The sequence below is a fragment of the Mobula birostris genome, chromosome 3, assembly GCF_030028105.1.
Source record: "Mobula birostris isolate sMobBir1 chromosome 3, sMobBir1.hap1, whole genome shotgun sequence".
Classification (NCBI taxonomy): domain Eukaryota; kingdom Metazoa; phylum Chordata; class Chondrichthyes; order Myliobatiformes; family Myliobatidae; genus Mobula; species Mobula birostris.
In genome coordinates, this window is record NC_092372.1 from 218,976,922 (window position 1) to 218,995,509 (window position 18,588).

At 40.6% G+C, this 18,588-nt stretch overlaps 1 protein-coding gene across 7 annotated transcripts in view; it reads right to left on the reverse strand.

Moving 5' to 3' along the window:
- The window catches only part of gjc2 (gap junction protein gamma 2), a 125,845-nt gene that overhangs the window by 68,812 nt on the left and 38,445 nt on the right, over positions 1 to 18,588 (reverse strand). For 2 of the 7 annotated variants that reach the window (XM_072254144.1, XM_072254148.1), the window contains one exon: positions 2,329 to 2,392. The exons of 2 other annotated variants lie outside the window; for them this stretch is intronic. The gene's annotated coding sequence lies outside the window, so the exon portion shown is untranslated. Of the gene's footprint in view, positions 1 to 2,328; positions 2,393 to 4,821; positions 4,942 to 11,766; positions 12,111 to 18,588 lie in introns of those variants that run through there. 3 more of the 7 variants (XM_072254147.1, XM_072254149.1, XM_072254143.1) reach the window with 3 other exon arrangements.

Here is an 18,588-nt window from a genome sequence, read left to right on the forward strand (position 1 = left end):
CCTTTTCCTGCCTATGTCATTGGTACCAATATGTACCATGACCTCTGGCTATTCTCCTTCTCACTTCAGGATATCGTGGACGTGATCAGAAACATCCCAGACCCTGGCACCTGGAAGGCATCCGTGCTTCTTTCCTGCATCCACAGAATCGCCTGTCTGATCCCCTAACTATAGAGTCCCCTATCACTGATGCCATCCTCTTCATTTCCCTACCCTTCTGAGCCACAGGACCAGACTCTGTGCCTGAGGTGCGGCCAGTGTTGCTTCCGCTAGGTAGGCCGTCCCCCTCAACAGTACTCGAGGAGTACTTATTGTCAAGGGGTACATGTTGCTCTTGATTTCCAGCACCTGCAGTTTCTTGTGTTTAATAAGGGAAGTGGTTGATGGGAATGGAAGAGTGGACCAGGGAGTCATGCTGAGAAGTCATTGCAAAAAACTGAAAAGGTAGAGAGGAGAACATGTCCAGTGGTAGATGAAAACGAAAAGAGTGATTTTTTTCAATGTGGATTGGGATATCATAGCCATTTCAGAAACATGGCTGAAGGGTACGACTGGCAGCTAAATGTTCTAGGAAACAGGTGCTATATGCGGTATTGAAGTGGAAGAGAGAGAGGAGGTGGGGTTGTATTTTTGATAAAGGAGAATGTCAACACAATAGCCCAAGATGAAACTACTATGGAATCACTCAGTGGGGCTTTATGGGTGGAGGTGAAAAATGAGGGAATGATTGCCTTGATCAGGGCTTAGAAGAGGTACAATTTGTTAACTATGTCCAGAGAACTCTCCTCAGGCCTTACCTGGGAGAGAGCAAAGCTTGACTTACTTTTGGGAAATAGGACAAGATGAGTGACTGGGGTGTTGGTGGGGGAGAACTGTTGGACTAATGATCATACTCCTGTTCGTTTTAAATTAGAACACAGGACATAGAAATCTACAGAACGTTACAGGCCCTTTGGCCCACAATGTTGTGCCAACCATGTAACCTACTTCAGAAACTGCCTAGAATTTCCCTGCCGCATAGCCGAGTCTCTTAGAAGACCCTATTGCATCTGCCTGTACCATCGTCACTGGCAGTGCATTCCACACACCCACCACCCTGTATGAAAAACTTAACTCTGACATCCCCCTTGTACTTACTTCCAGGCACTTTAAAACTATGCCCCCTCATGTTAGCCATTTCAGCCCTGGGAAAAAGCCTCTGGCTATCCACATGATCAATGCCTCTCATCATCTTATACACCTCTATCAGGTCACCTCTCATCCTCCATCGCTACAAGGAGAAAAGGCCAAATTCACTCAACCTATTCTAATAAGGCATGCTCTCCAATCTAGGCAGCATCCTTGTAAATCTCCTCTGCCCTCTCTCTATAGTATTCACTTCCTTCCTATAGTGAGGTGGTCAGAAATGAACACGGTACTCCAAGTGGGGTCTAACTGGGGTCCTGCACAGCTTTAACATTACCTCATGGCTAATTTAAATTAGTTATGGAAAAGGACAAACCTGGTCCACAAGTTAAAGTTCTAAATTGAGGCAAGAGAAATTTGGATGATATTAAGATAGAAAATTGCAAAAGTTTATTAGGGTAGGTTGTTTGTAGGGAAAGGGACTTCTGGCAAGTGTGAGATTTTTAAAAGTGTGATATCAAGAGTTCAAGGTCTGCACGTTCCTGTAAGAATGAGGGGCAAGTTTGGCAGGTGCAGGGAACCCTGGATGACAAGGGATATTAATGCTTTAGAGAGGAATGGCCAGGTACAGGCAGCTGGGATCAAGTGAAACCCTGGAGGAGTATAGGAATTGCAGAAGTATATTCAACAAGGAGATCAGAAGGACAAAAATGAGGCATGAGATAGATTTGGGAGATAAGATTAAGGAGAATCCAAACGGATTTTATAAGTATATTTAGTGAAAAATAGTAACTAGAGTAAATTAGGGCCCCTCAAACCAAAGTGTATATCTTTGTGTGGAACCTTAGGAGATAAGCAATGTCCTCAATGAATATTTTTCTCCTGTTTTTACTGTAGAAAAGGATACGAAGACCTTGCAAGGTGACAGGCCCTAATGGAGTACCTGGTAGGGCTCTGAAAACTTGTGCCAACCAACTGGCAGAGGTGTTCAAAGATATTTTCAATCCCTCATTGCTCGTTAGAAGTTCCCACCTGTTTCAAAAGGGCTACAATTATACCAGTGCTCAAGAAGAGCAGAGTGAGCAGCCTTAACAACTATCACCAGTAGCACTCACATCTACAGTGATGAAGTGCATTGAGGGGTAATTTATGGCTGGAATTAACTCCCATCCCAGCAAAGGACTTGGACTCACTGCAATTTACCTATCGCCACAACAGGTCTACGGCAGACAGAATCTCATTGGCTCTTCACGTTGCCTTGGATCGCCTGGAAAATATAAATGCCTATGTCAGGATGCTGTTGATTGACTACATCTCAGTGTTTAACACAATCATTCTTACAGCTCTGAGTGAAAAGCTCCAGAACCTGGGCGCCTGTGCCTCCTTCTGTAACTTAACAGGAAGACCACAATCTGTGCGGATCAGAAATAACATCTCCACCTCGTTGACAGAAAACACTGCTGCACCTCAGGGATGTGTGCTTTAGCCCACTGCACTACTCTTCTACATCCATGACTGTGTGGCCAGGCGCAGCCCAAATGTCATCTATACATTTGTTGGCAATACAACCATTGTTGGCAAAATTTCAGATAGTGACGAGAGGACATACATGAGCAAGACATATTAGTTAGTTGAATGGTGTTGTAGTAACAACCTTGCACTGGAAGTCAGTAAGACCAAAGAACTGATTGTGGACTTTGGAAAAGTTAAAACAAGGGAACACACACCAGACCTCAAAGGGATCAGAAGTGGAAAGTGAGCAAATTCAGATTCCTGGGTGTCAACAGCTCTCAGGATCTAACCTATTGATGCAGCTACAAAGAAGGCACAACAGCTGCTATATTTCATTAAAAGTTTGAGGAGATTTGGTACATCACCAAAAACATTAGCAAATTTCTAAAATGTACTGTGGAGAGCATTCTAACTGACTGTATCGTGATCTGGTTGGGGGGGGGGGGTAGGGAGGGGCTACTGCAGAGGATCGAAGTAAGCTCCAGAGAGTTGTAAACTTAGTCATGGGCACTAGCCTCTGTAGTATTCAGAACATCTTCAGGAGTGATTCAGGAACATTTTCTTCCCCTCTTTCCCCTCTGCCATCCCATGAACACTACCTCACTACTTTTTTTACTTTCTATTTTTGCACTTATTTGATTTAACTATTTATTATACTTACTATAATTCTCAGTTTCATTCTGTATTGCTTTGTTCTTCTGCCACAAAGTCAACAATTTTCATGACATATGCTGGTGATATTAAACCTGATTTGGAGTTGATTCTGACTAGTATTTTATAAGAGGGGATTCGAAGGAATAAGATATACAAGCATTTGGAAAGACAGGTTGGTTAGTGATAGCACAGATTTATGCACGCAGATCATATCTCACAAATTAATTGAATTTTTTGGAGCAGTAACCAAGAGTAGACATAGCTTATATGGCGTTTGTTAAGATTCTGCATGGTAAGATGCCATGAAAAATTAGACAGCATGGGATCCAGGGAGAACTAGCAGAACAGTTTAATAGTAGGAAGCACAGGCTGATGTGAAACAACGTTTATCAGACTGGAGGCCCATAAGCAGTGGTGTTCCTCAAGGTTCTGCGTTAGGTCCAGTACTACTTTTCACCTCTATCAATGATTTAGATGAGAAAGTACAAAGCATGGTTAGCATACAGATTATATTAAAATGGTGTTAATGAGGATGGTTATTAGGAATTACAGAGGTATCTTGATCAACTGGGTAAATAGGCAAATGGACTTTTAATTCAGTTAAGTATGAAGTGCTACATCATGGAAAGAAAAAAACAGGGTAGGACTTTCATAGTGAAAGGTAGGGCTCCGGAAAGTATTGTAGAAAAGGGCAACCTAATAATACTACTACATGGTTCCCTGAAAATGGTGTTGCAATTAGACAGAGTAGTAAAGAAGCCTTTTGGTATGCTAGCTTTATCAGTCATGGCACTGACTATAAAAATTGGGATGTTATGTTGCAGTTGCACAAGACATTGGTGAGGCCACATTTAGAATACTGTGCTCAGTTTTGGACACCCTGCAAGAGAAAGATGTTATTAATCTGGGAACAGTGCAAAGAAAGATTTATAAGGATTTGCCAGAGCTTGAGGGGCTGAGTCATGGAGAGAAATTGAGCAGGGTGGGACTTTCTTATTTTGAGCACAGGAGAATGTGGGTGATCTTATAGAGGTGCTTAAAATTATGTGGGAGATAAATAGGGTAAATGTGCACATTATTTTTCTCAGGGTTGGGGAATCAAGAACTAGAGGGCATAGGTTTAAGGTGAGTGAGGATACATTTAATAGAACCTGAGGGGCAAAATTTTCACCCAGAAAATAATAACAAGGCACAGAGGTTAGAAAGAGTGAGGAAATAGTTTAGAGGTGAAATGATATTGATGAAGGAAATCATTGGACCTTCAATGTACCAGTTAGCATTCAGTTAATTTGGGAACAATGCATTTGAAAATCAAGATATCAAACTTGGTACAAAATTCAATGGTCTGCTGATCAGCAGCAATTCTTCCCTCCAACAAGCTTTTCTAAAGCAAGCACCTCAAGGCACTAAAAAATTATCACTAACACAAACTCTGCAAGATCCTGCAAATTCATTGGGAGAATAAGAAAACAAACTGTGGCATTCAGGTAATCATTTCCAGTACTGCCCAACTTACATTCTGTTACTTACATTTGGGCAGGTCATATCATTTAAGCATCCAACACCAGACCTGCAATTCTATTCCAAGCTCTTTCACAGAAAAGACCAAAGGAAAGGATTTAAGTCTGTGCTCAAAGCCTCCTTAAAAGAATTCAACATCTCTAATGACTACTGGAAATATTTGGCATTAACAACTCAAGGTGGAGTAGCATCAAAGACAGTATTAAGAACTTTAAGTACTGTACATACATTCTAAGCACAATGAAATCATGGAAATGCACAAAAGGAATGTATTACTTAACAAACCATAGCACCACCCACACTTCCTTCCGGTCCATTTGAGAAGTGTTCAGTTGCATCCTGGCCTCATGAACTACAAAGCTAAAGTGGAAACAAGTCATCTTCACTCCCAAGGGACTCGTTGGGGGAAAAAAAAAGGAGCTGGGGCAAATAGGCAATTTAATGGAGGAATTTAGTGATGGGCATAGAAATTAACACAGAATTTTGTCTTAAAATCAAATGCAACACCAACCAGGGTGTGAAAGGCAGTTATAGTATTTTAATAATTCATATCTTGGTGCATAGTTTTTTGAATTTATTTTAATCAAATTCTAGTGTTATTATGTTAACTTAAAAAATACAAAATAAAAAATGAATAGCTGAACAAAAAAAATAACAGCAGGATAACACATTTACTATTAAAATCTATTATCAGGAATCCTCTTTATATAGCATCTGAGTTGTCTGACTTTTTAAAGACAAATCTTCATACAGTTCTTTTATTACAGGTGCAGTGGATTCCAGTTAATTGGGACATATCGGGACCAGGAATCAAGACATTTTGGCCAAATTAAGTGGTTGCCCCAATTAGCTGAAGTTTCGTGGAAATCAACTTCTTCAGACAAATTACCAGAGGAAGTGATTGAGGTAGGTATAATGATAACATTTAAAAGACATTTGGATAGATACATGGATAGGAAAGATTTAGAGGGATACAGATCAAGTATGGGCACCTTGGTCAGCATGGATGAGTTGGGCCAAAGGGCATGTTTCCATACTGTGGGACTCAATGGCTTGATGAATCATGTCAGAATCAGAATCTGGTTTATTATCACTGGCATGTGACGTGAAATTTGTTAACTTAGCAACAGCAGTTCATTGCAATACCAAATATAGAAGCAAAAAAAAAATAAAGTAGTAAATTAATCACAGTATATGTATGTATATTGAATAATTAAAAATTGTGCAAAAAGAAACAGAAATAATATATATTAAAAAAGTGAAGTAGTGTTCAATGTCCATTTAGGAATCGGATGGCAAAGGAGAAGAAGCTGTTCCTGAATCACTGAGTGTGTGCCTTCAGGCTTCTGTATCTCCTACCTGATGGTAGCAGTGAGAAAAGGGCATGCCCTGGGTGCTGGAGATCCTTAATAATGGGCACTGCCTTTCTGAGACACCGCTCCTTCAAGATGTCCTGGGTACTTTGTAGGCTAGTACCCAAGATGGAAATGACTAAATTTACAAAGCTTCTTTCAGGCCTGTGCGGTAGCCCCCCCATAACAGACGGTGATGCAGCCTGTCAGAATGCTCGCCATGGTACATCTATAGAAGTTTTTGACTGTTTTTGTTGACATACTAAATCTCTTCAAACTCCTAATAAAGTATAGCCGCTGTCTTGCCTTCTTTATGACTGCATCAATATGCTGGGATCAGGTTAGATCCTCAGAGATCTTAACACCCAGGAACTTGAAACTGCTCACTCTCTCCATTTCTGATCGTTCCATGAGGATTGGTATGTGTTCCTTCATTCTACCCTTCTGGATGTCCACAGTCAGCTCTTTCATGTTACTGACGTTGAGTGCAGGTTGTTGCTGTGGCACCACTCCACTAGTTGGCATAACTCGCTCCTATACACCCTCTTGTCACCACCTGAGATTCTACCAACAATGGTCGTATCATCAGCAAATTTATAGATGGTATTTGAGTTATGTCTAGCCACACAGTCATGGGAATTTAGAGAGTAGAGTAGTGGACTAAGCACACACCCGAGGTGCGCCAGTGTTAATCGTCAGCTAGGAGGAGATGTCATCACCAATCTGCACAGATTGTGGTCTTCTAGTTAGGAAGTTGAGGATCCAATTGCAGAGGGATATACAGAGGCCCAGGTTCTGCAACTTCTCAATCAGGATTGTGGGAATGATGGTATTAAATGCTGAGCTATAGTCAATGAACAGCATCCTGACATGCTGTGTGACTCAATGGCTTGATGAATCATGTCCCTTCTCACTCTTCTAAAATCAGTTTAAAAAGACAACTACTATTTAACTGAGAAACAAATTATGCACGTAAATGAAATACAGAACAAATAAGATTAGAGTATTACTACAATACTATAAAACTGTGTATTAGTATAGACAGAGGAATTCACCCAGTGAACACTGCCATGTTCTTTTGACTGACTGCAAATGAACAAAATCAGCGCAGACAACTACTGCAGATGGTGGACTGCCTTCATTGCTTTCCTGCATGAAGTAGTATCAAAAATCACTGCTTTTTAATTCAGCATCAGTTGGCCCAAATGAATAACATAACACTAACGTAAGTAATTGATGCTATTTAAAAACTGCTCGCTATAAGCAATATGTAGTGCCTAATAGCCACACATGTACACGCAACTGGCGCTACTTAGAAACTGTTGCAACTTCCAAATCTTCATTTTCATTGTAATATTCAAGATGATTGTCAATATCTTCAAATTCATTGCTGTTCCTAACTTGCTGAAGTAGTGAAATCATTTCATTTCCATTCCTCGCTGTTTCTCATACCTCCAAGACACAATGCTTAAAACCAGTGACCAAAACAGAAACATGAGAAGCTCTGCAGATGCTGGAAATCCAAAGCAACACACACAAAATGAAAGGTCTCGACTGAAACGCTGACTGTTTACGCTTTTCCATAGATGCTGCCTGGCCTGACGAGTTCCTCCAGCATTGTGTGTGTGATCAATACAGTTCTGAATTATCCTACTGTTTATTTTTATCAAGCATCAGTGACATAGATCACTGCTTTCTGAACACAAACGTACACAAATGACGCTATTTAAAAACTGTTCACTCTAAGCATGGCATGCAACAGACTCTAGTTAGAAACTGTTCAGTAATATTCATCTTGTAATACAGGTGTCCCCCGCTTTTCGAACGTTCGCTTTACGAAACCTCACCGTTACAAAAGACCTACATTAGCACCCTGTTTTTGCTTTCAGAAAGTGTTTTCACTGTTACGGAAAAAGGCAGCGCGCGCCCTGAGCAGCCGCTCTCCCCCGGATTTTCGCCGGCATTGCTTAAACACGAGCCTGTGAGCAGCCATTTGCAAGATGAGTTCTAAGGTATCAAAAAAGCCTGAAAGAGCTTGTAAGGGTGTAACACTTAGTGTAAAACTAGACATAATTAAGCATTTCGATGGTAGTGAACGAAATAAGGACAACGTGAGTTTGGCTTGTGGAAGCTGACGAACATGATGTTGAAGAGGTTTTGGCATCCCATGACCAAGAACTGACAGATGAAGAGCTGATGCAATTGGAAGAAAAAAGGATAACAATCGAAACCGAATGAGTAATGATAAAGTACGACTTTAATTTTGAAAGGGTACGTCGATTTAGGAGATATTTGCAGGATGGTTTGAGTCCTTACAAAGAACTGTGTGATAGAAAAATGCACAAGGCTCAGCAGTCAAGCAAGCCTTCCACATCAGCCACAGCAGACGACGAATCTCGACCTTCGACATCGAGGCGGGCAGAGATAGAAGAAGATGAGCTGTCTGCTCTAATGGAAACAGACGACGGTGAGATGACACCCCAGTGTTCCACCACCCCAACCCCCAGGCCATGGACAGATAGCGATTCGCGGAGAATGCAACGGTTGCCAGGAAGCGCACAGCACATCTTTAAGAAAAAAGCCGAAATAAACATGCTAACTAATTAGGTGCCGCCCCACACATAATTGTTGGCCCAGATCAGAGACGACGCAATCGGAAATCGGCACTGATCTGGGCCCACAATTACGTGTTGGGTGGCCCCTAATTAGCTTGTTTATTTCGGCTTTTTTCTTAAAGATGTGCTGTGTGCCTCCCAGCTACCGCTGGACCCCTCTGTGCTTCGCGGCAATATATAGCTCAGCAGCCTGGAGGGTGGGGGCCACTGCACCACCCAAACTTGCGACGACTCAGTCTAAACACCATCATCCGTGTGCTCGGCGCTGTCTTCCCGATTCCCGTAAGTGATACTACACTGTACATACATTATTTCTACTTTATATTGGCTGTGTATTTTTACATGTTATTAGGTATGATTTGGCTGCTTCATAGCTTAAAGGTTACTGGAGAGCGCTTGCGCCGTGTTTTTGCCAACAGCGCTTGCGTGAGATTTTCGCTACGGAGAACAGTTCAGTAATGATTGTGGAAAAGTATTTCTACTTTATATAGGCTGTGTATTTATCATATCATTCCTGCTTTTACTACATGTTACTGTTATTTTAGGTTTTGCGTTATTTGGCATGATTTGGTAGGTTATTTTTGGGTCTGCGAACACTCACAAAATTTTCCCATATAAATAAATGGTAATTGCTTCTTCGCTTTACGACATTTCGGCTTACGAACCGTTTCATAGGAACGCTGTACCTTCGGGTGGCGGGGGAAACCTGTATTCAAGATGATTGTCAGTATCTTCAAATTCACTGTAGTGAATTCCTAGCTGTTTCTCACATCTTCAAGACACAATGCTTAAAACCAATGCAAAAGCAGTCTCCTATCCTAATTAAGTGGCATGGTGTCCCAAATAAACTAAAGAAATACTGGCTATTTTCTTGATGCTTTTGTTACCCCAAAGGGTTATCCCAAATAAGCAGCTGCTCCCAATTAACCAATGGCCCAATTAACTGTTGTGCAAAAGTCAATGTAAATTTTATATAATTTCTGTTTTCTTTAACCTTGTGCCCCAAACATCACCACACCTCAATAACAAGCAAATGTTTTCAGAGGGTGGTCAAGGACTAACATCTGCAACATGCTACCACCCACACTGAGCCCCCTACAATTCACCTACCAACACAACTGATCAACAGATGACGCAATAGCCACAGCTCTACACACCGTCCTTACACACCTGGAGAAGAAGGATACTTATGTGAGAATGTCGTCCTTGGATTACAGTTCAGCATTCAACACCGTAATTCCCTCCAGGCTCAACAAGAAGCTCAGAGACCTCGGCCTTCACCCTGCCTTGTGCAGCTTTATCCTGGACTTCCTGTCATACCACCGGCAGGTGGTAAGAGTGGGCTCCCTCACCTATGCCCCTCAACACAGGTGCCCCTCAGAGATGTATACTAAGCTCCCTCCCTTCCTCTCTGTATACCCATGACTGTTGCCACCCACAGCTCCAATCTGCTAATTAAATTTGCTGACCACACTACACTGATTGGCCTAAACTCAAATAATAATGAGGCAGCCTACAGAGAAGAAGTCATCACCCTGACACAATGGTGTCAAGAAAACAATCTCTCCCTCAATGTCGCAAAATTAGAGGAGCTGCTTGTGGACTACAGGAGGAATGGAGACAGGCTAAACCCTATTGACATCGATGGATCTGAGGCTGAGAGGGTGAACAGCTTTAAGCTTCTTGGCATAAGCATCACCGAGGATCTCATGTGGTCTGTACATACCAACTGTGTGGTGAAAAAGGCATAACAGCACCTCTTTCACCTCAGATGGTTGAAGAAGTATGGTATGGGCCCCCAGATCTCAAGAACTTTCTACAGGGGCACAATTGAGTGCATTCTGACTGGCTACCTGGTATGGGAACTGTACTTCCCTCAATCGCAGGTCTCTGCAGAATGGTGCGGACAGCCCAACGCATCTGTAGATGTGAACTTCCCACTATTGAGGACACTTACAAAGACAGATGTGTAAAAAGGGCCCCAAGGATCTTTGGGGACCCGAGTCACCCAACCACAAACCACTCCAGCTGCTACCATCCGGCAAACAGTACTGCAGCATAAAAGCCAGAACCAAAGGCTCAGGGACAGCTTCTTCCACCAGACCTTCAGACTGCTTAATTCATGCTGACGTAACTGTATTTCTATGTTATATTGACTATTCTGTTGTACATAATATTTATTACAAATTACTATAAATTGCACATTTAAATGGATAAGTCACAGATTTTTACTCCTCATGCATAAGGATGTAAGTAATAAAGTCAATTCAATTAATATCTACATAACAATGACATTAAGATCCTTAATTACTTCATGTTTCACCCTTCAACTACTTCACTGCCTTATTTTGCACTTTTGACATGATGTTCATTATCGCATCACTGGCAAAGAGCACGTGTAAATTTGCTTGTGTACACTGATACAGGGACGCCTCTATCACCTTCAATAAAGCTTTTCAATTAATTTCACCTCATAGAAAAAAACTGCTGCAGTTAAAGTTTTATCTTAACTTTTCTGCTTTAAAATGGATTGATTTCCCAATACAACACTGTCTCCCCACCCACTCCCTCATACCAGAAGTGCCACCAAGCAATGGTCTGTGGTTGTCACTGAGTGCACAGAACCAGTCAGCTGCACCATTGATGTGAGCAGTCAGTTCAAGAACTGCTTCCAATTTACACAGAGCCCAAATGTTGTCAGCAATGCAATCAAAGCTGCAAGTATGAAGGCAGTATTACAGTATATACTTCAACATTTCCTGGAGCCTTATGACGCTGGCTAAAAAATTGCATGTAAAATTTATCAAGGTCATTCTAAATGTCATAGCCCAAACCATAATTAGAACCTTTAAAATATATTGTACATCTGCTAAAACTGAAAAAGAAAATTGAAATATGTACATTCAAAATTACGTGCATTCAAGCATTTAAAACAGTTGCTACAATATTTTTTTCTTAACTATACTTAAGGTTTTATGGAGTCATACTTTCCACATTCTTCCAATTCTATACTGGCTGAAATCTTTCCATCCACAAATGAGAGACAGCCCACAGATTCCATCAGAACTTCCTCTTTTTTCTTCTTTGGATTAACATCAGCTGCACTCTCAAGCAAACAAATATTAATTCCAAAAAGGAGCACTTTTCAATCCAACTTATTTTGAAAACAACAGCATTATCCTCTAAACTTCCTGCTCAAGCACTGAATTGCTCCAAGTTTGAACTAATTTTAAAAAAAAACAAAGTCACCATCTCAGGACACACTCTACAATGAGCTCAACTGGTAGGAAGCTGACTCACAGATGTGCATAGTTAACATCTGCTCATATCCGCAATATCAGGACACTCCTGGACTCTCATGCAGCCACTGGAAAGTATTTCGAACTGTCAAACAAAACTAAAACAGTACATGCAGCCTAACTTTAAAACAAATTACAAAATGACACATCAGCAGATATTTAAATTGATTTGTTCAAAATACAGTGAATTCTCGTTAATTGGGCCATCGGTTAATCGGTATAGCTGCTTATTTGGACAACTTTAAAGAACTAATCGAGAAAATAGCCGGGATTTCCTTCCTTATTTCGGACACTATGCCACGTAACTGGGACAAGAGACAGTCACCAAACAGTTTCTAACTAGTGTTAGTTGCGTGCAGTTGTGCAATTAGACATTACACTGTACTTAGAGTGAACAGTTTTAAAATAGCGTCATTTGCATTTGCATTCAACAAGCAGTGATTTATGTCACCAATATTTGGCAAGAAATAAATAGCAAAACAATCCAGAACTGATTTGATCATTGTGGTTTCAAGCATTCTGTCCTGGAGATGCAAGAAACAGCCAGGAGTGGTAATGAAATGATTTCATTACTCCAGCAAATAAGAAACTATAAAGAATTTGAAGGTATCAATACTCGCAATGAATATTACAATGGAAATGAAAATTTGGAAGATGCAACAGTTTCTAACAAGTGTCAGTTACATATACTTGTGTAGCTATTCGACACTACACCATGCTTAGAGTGAACAGTTTTTAAATGGCGTTAGTTTCATATGCTAGTATTAAGTTATTCATTTGGGCTGACTGATGCCGAATTAAAAAGCAGTGGTTTTTGACACTATTTCATGTAGGAAGGGTTGTAAAGAAAGTTTTTGACATGTTAGCCTTCATAAATCAATGTATTAAGTACAGGAGGTGAGAAGTTATGTTGAAATTGTATAAGATGTTGGTGAGGCCCAATTTGGAGTATTGTGTCCAGTTTTGGTCAGCTACCTTATATCTACAGGAAAAATATAAATAAGATTGAAAAAGCGCAGAGAATGTTACTGGGACTGGAGGACCTGAGTTATGGAGAAAGGTTGAATAGGTTAGGACTTTATTCTCTCGAACATAGAAGACTAAGAGGAAATTTGATAAAGGCATACAAAATTATGAGAGGTATAGATAGGGTAAGTGCAAGATGGTTTTTTAAGTGAGACTAGAACTAGAGATCAAGGGTTAAGGGCGAAAGGTGAAATGTTTTGGGGGAATTTCTTCACTCCGCAGGTGGAGTGTGGAATGATCTTCCAGTGCAGGTGGTGGTGCAGGGTCAATTTCAACATGCAAGAGGAATTTGGATAGGTACATGGATGGGATGGGTATGAGATCATACGACAATAACATAGGAGCAGAATTAGGCCACATGGCCCATTGAGTCTGCTTCACCATTTCATCATGGCTGATCCAATTTTTCTCTCAGTGCCAATCTCTTGCCTGCTCCCTGTGCCCCTTCATGCCCTGACCAATCAAGAATCTATCAACCTCTGTTTTAGATAAAAGATTTGGCCTCTACAGCTGCCTAAGCAAATAATTTCCAGATTCACCACTGTCTGGTTAAAGAAATTCCTCATCTCCATTCTAAAAGGACATCCTTATATTCTGAGGCGGTGTCCTCTGGTCTCAGACTCTCCAACCATAGGAAACATCCTCTCCATAGGTACAAAGGTCTACATTCCAGGTACAGGTCATCTGGACAGGCAGATCAATGGTTTGGCATGGATGAGATGGGCTGAGGTGACTGTTTTTATGTTGCAGTGTTTGATACCTCTATGAAGGCAATGAAGGCAGCTCATTATTTGCACTAGGTGCCTGTGACAATTTTGTTAACTTACAGTAAATCAAAAGAACACGGCAGCATACACTGGATGAATTCCTCCATTGGTAACTATTAGGTTTTAAAATAATGTTCCAATTTGTTCCGTATTTCACTTAAATATTTATTTTATTACTCAGTTAACTGTAGTTTGCCTTTTTTTTTACACTATTTCTATGAAACTTCAGCTAATTGGGCCAGCCACCTAATTGGGCCAAAATGTGTCACAATTAACCAGAATCCACTGCATTATGTCTTTATTGTCCTTATAATGTCCTTAAGCAGAAAATCATGCCTTCCATACAGCAAAGAATACTTGTTTTGGAAATATGATGTTACAAACGTACACAAATTGCACAAAGATTGAATTGTTGTAAGGCTGGCAGGCTAATTAACATTTTATCTAATTTGGTTTTACTGCTTAAACAGTTCCTTCCTCCCTAAAATTTAAACGACAACAGTGTTTTCCCGTCTCCTCTTCCTATTCTAAGACCATTCTTTCTGGGTGGGTCTCCAGTGGTACTGGAAGTTACGTGAACATGGACTATGAACATTCCCAAATCGGTCAACTATCAGAATCAAGCCAACACATCCAGTTTCAAGTATATTTATTATCAAATAATGTATAAACTATATAATTTATAACGTATATAAGAATGCATTTCCAGCTGGGAACTACTAGCAGCAATCAGACACAGGAAGGCTGGTTGATTTTTCTGCTTTTTTTCCAACAGCCAAAATTTACTGGTATTTGTTTATACAAAGGCTATTCCTCTTTAGTTTGTTCTGATAATGAAAGTTCCCAGTGAAGTGTTTTTCCAAAATCTGCATTCCATTGTAAATGCCAAACTTTTAATCATCCATCCACTGCTTCTAGCCAGACAATAAAAACATCAGTACCCCAGTTCCTTAAGGAAGTCAAAGTCGTGCAACTTCCAAAGATCGCAACACAGGAATTCCAGAAGTTCCAACATTAAAAGATGTTTCACATGTCCTATTTTTTTTTGTTCAGAGCAAGGCAAAATTTAGGGAAAAGAACGTAGATAACTGTTTGATCATTGCAGCAACATTGTATAGTTTCTTACCATTTAAAGGGAAGACACAAATATAGTTAATATTGTACTTTATGTATACCAGTATAACAGAAGAGCATTTGCTATCATCCAGTTCTCCGACACCTCACCCGTGGTTAAGCCTGCTAGGGCACCTGAAATTTCTGCACTAGCCCCACCCCTCTCAAATGTCCAAGGGGACACTTCTTCAGGCTTCAGGGATTTATCCACCTCAATTTTCCTCAGAGCAGCAAACACCTCCTCTTTTGTAATACAGATATAGTCCATGATTTCACTACACTTTTGCTACAATTTTGCTATGTTTGTCTCTCAAGTAAAAGCAGATGTAAAATATCCATTCAAGATCCACTGCATCTCTTTCATCTCCATGCCCTCCTCCAATCCAAGGGGGACCAATATCCTTACGGGCAGGTTTGACAAAGCCGTTGGGAATGGTTTAAATTAATATGGCAGGGGGATGGAAACCAGTATAACAGAGCTGAAGACGAGCCAGCAGGTTTACAAGTAGATAATGGGTGTAATATGCAATATGAATGCAAGTAAGAACAAGACAATGATTGGGTACAAATACAGACAATGCAAAGAGCTAGCTTGTACCACAGAGGCAAAATTCAAAAAGGCGAAGAATGCAAGAATGAAGGTGCTGTATTTAAATACATGTAGCATTTGAAATGAGATGGATGAACTCATAGCACAATTAAAGATTAGTCAGTACAATGTTGTGGGCATCACCGAGTCACGGCTGAAAGAAAATCATAGTTGGGAGCTTAATATCAAGGGATATACTTTGTATTGAAAAGACAAGCAGGAAGGCATAGACCAGGGGCCAACAACCTTTTTGTCTCTGTGGGCCAGATCACGTATTAATGAGTGGACGATGGGCCAGATAAATGCCATTAAAAAAAACTTGAAATATGGGAATTATCTATTTAAATACATCTACTTATGTTTTGCCTCAAACTAATGAATAATGCATGCTAGAAAATCATTTGTGCTTAACCAAGGATGAAAATTAGTAATCAAACTCAGTTTAGTTGCACTTTATTTCAATCAAGGCATCTTTTGAATCTATTAAAAGGACACAGAATCTTTAAACATAAAATGTATGAACATGATGCACTGAATGGTGGTAAATTAAGTATAATAAAAAATTTTAACGTAAACAGTCAATATATCAATGTAAAACTTGATGCTGTTTGTTGCTTGAAAGCTTCTCAATATTGGATGTCAGACTTGTTGACGCCAAGAGCAAGACATTATCCAGCTGGGTATCAGTCAATCTTGTTCTCAAATGGTTCTTGGTGTGCTTCATTTTTGAAAGTAATTGCTCACACAGATAAGTGCTGCCAAACAATGATGCCATCTTTTTCGCATGGTCCACTAAGTTAGGATACTTCCCACTTGGATGAATATATTTTCTATAGAAGTCAAAAATTGCAATTCATTGCAGGCATCCCTTAAGCAACTTTTAACATCTGCTGACATTTCTTCAACTCGCCGTGTGATTGTTCTTGCTGACAGACTGATAGATGCAAATAAAGATTTCTTTTCAGGACAAACAATATCCACCACTGCCAATAAACATTCTTTGACAAACTCTCCATCTGTAAAAGGCTTCATCTTTTCTGCAATACGCTTTGAGACTTCGTAGCTGGCATGGGTATTGCCTTCACTTTCACTGCTTTTCTCGGCAAAAACTGTCGTTTGTTTTCCGAAACGAGCCTTCAATCGCTCAACTTCATCTTTCCTTGCTTGCCCAGCAAACTTGTTAATTTCGTCACTCAGTGCCTACTTTCCTGCGTTTTGCATTCATTGCCATTGGAATTTTTTTCTTCGATTTTATTTTGAAACATGAGTTATTCAACAAATATCATAGCACATGTAAATATCTGGATATTTAGCGTGGATTTCTTGTTAAAACACAGCGACGCTGTTTCTGTTTACAAACTTGAACGATCCTATCTAAAAACGTGCACATGCATGGGGAGTATCTAGTACATATTAATAAGGTAGTCTGCCTTCCCGTCATTCGTATATACCAGTGTTTGGTTTGGAACAAAACAGAACGTGGGGCCAGTATAACAAGACACCATGCATGTCCATCAGTGTGGTCATGTGAAACACTCAGAATAAGGGGAAGAGAGAAAAAAAAATTGCTTGCAGGCTAGATAAGCATAGTATCCCAATATTTGCTCACAGGCCGCATCTGGCCCGTGGGCCGTAAGTTGCCTACCCCTGGCATAGACGCTGGCGGCTCTGTTGGTAAGAGATGGAATTACATCTTCAGAAAGAGGGGACATAGGGTCAGAGAATGTTGGAATTTATTTGGGTGAGTTAAGAAACTGCAAGGGTGAAAAAAAAACAATTATGGAATCATATATAGGCCTTCAAATAGTAGCCAAGATGTGGGGTTGAGATTACAAAGGGAGTTGGAAAGGGCATCTAATAAGGGTAATGTCACAATTGTAATAGAGGACTTCAATATGCAAAGAGATTGGGAAAAAAACAGGCTGATATCAAGGGATATGGGGAAAAAGCCAGAAATTGGAACTAGATGGGTGAATAGTTTGGCTCATGGGGGAGCTGCGGAGCAGACTCAATGGGCCAAATGGCCTACTTCTGCTCCTTTGTCTTGTGATCTTGTGATATCAAATCACAAGAGAGGAAATTTGTTGAATCCCTACAAGATGGGTTTTTAGAGCAACTTGTGCTTGAGCCTACTCAAGGAAAGGCCATCTTAGATTGGGAGTTGTGTAATAATCCAGATTTTATTAGGGAACTTAATGTAAAGAGAGGAAATTAAGAACCTGGTGGCATGGTGCGAAGACAATAACCTATCCCTCAACGTCAGCAAGACAAAGGAATTGGTTGTTGACTTCAGAAGGAGTAGCGGACCGCACAACCCAATTTACATCGGTGGTGCGCAAGTGGAACAGGTCAAAAGCTTTAAGTTCCTCGGGGTCAATATCACAAATAACCTGACTTGGTCCAAACAAGCAGAGTCCACTGCCAAGAAGGCCCACCAGCACCTTTACTTCCTGAAAAAGCTAAATAAATTTGGCCTGTCCCTAAAACCCTCAGGTGCATCACAACCTGGTATGGAAGCTGTCCTATCCAAGACTGGAAGAAGCTACAGAAGATCATGAACGCAGCCCAGCACATCACACAAACCAATCCTCTGTCCTTGGACTCACTTTACACCGCACGCTGTTGCAGCAGTGCTGCTAGGAAAATCAAGGACACGACCCACTCAGCCAACACAATTTTCATCCCTCTTCCCTCCAGGAGAAGGCTCAGGAGTTTGAAGACTCGTACGGCCAGATTTGGGAACAGCTTCTTTCCAACTGTGATAAGACTGCTGAACGGATCCTGACCTGGATCTGGGCCGTACCCTCCAAATATCCGGACCTGCCACTGGGTTTTCTTTGCACTACCTGACTTTCCCTTTTTTATTTTCTATTTATGATTTATAATTTAATTTTTAATATTTACTATTGATTTGTACTCCAGAGAGCGCGAAGCGCAGAATCAAATATTGCTGTGATGTTTGTACGCTCTAGTATCAATTGTTTGGCGACAATAAAAGTAAGTAAAGTAAAGGAA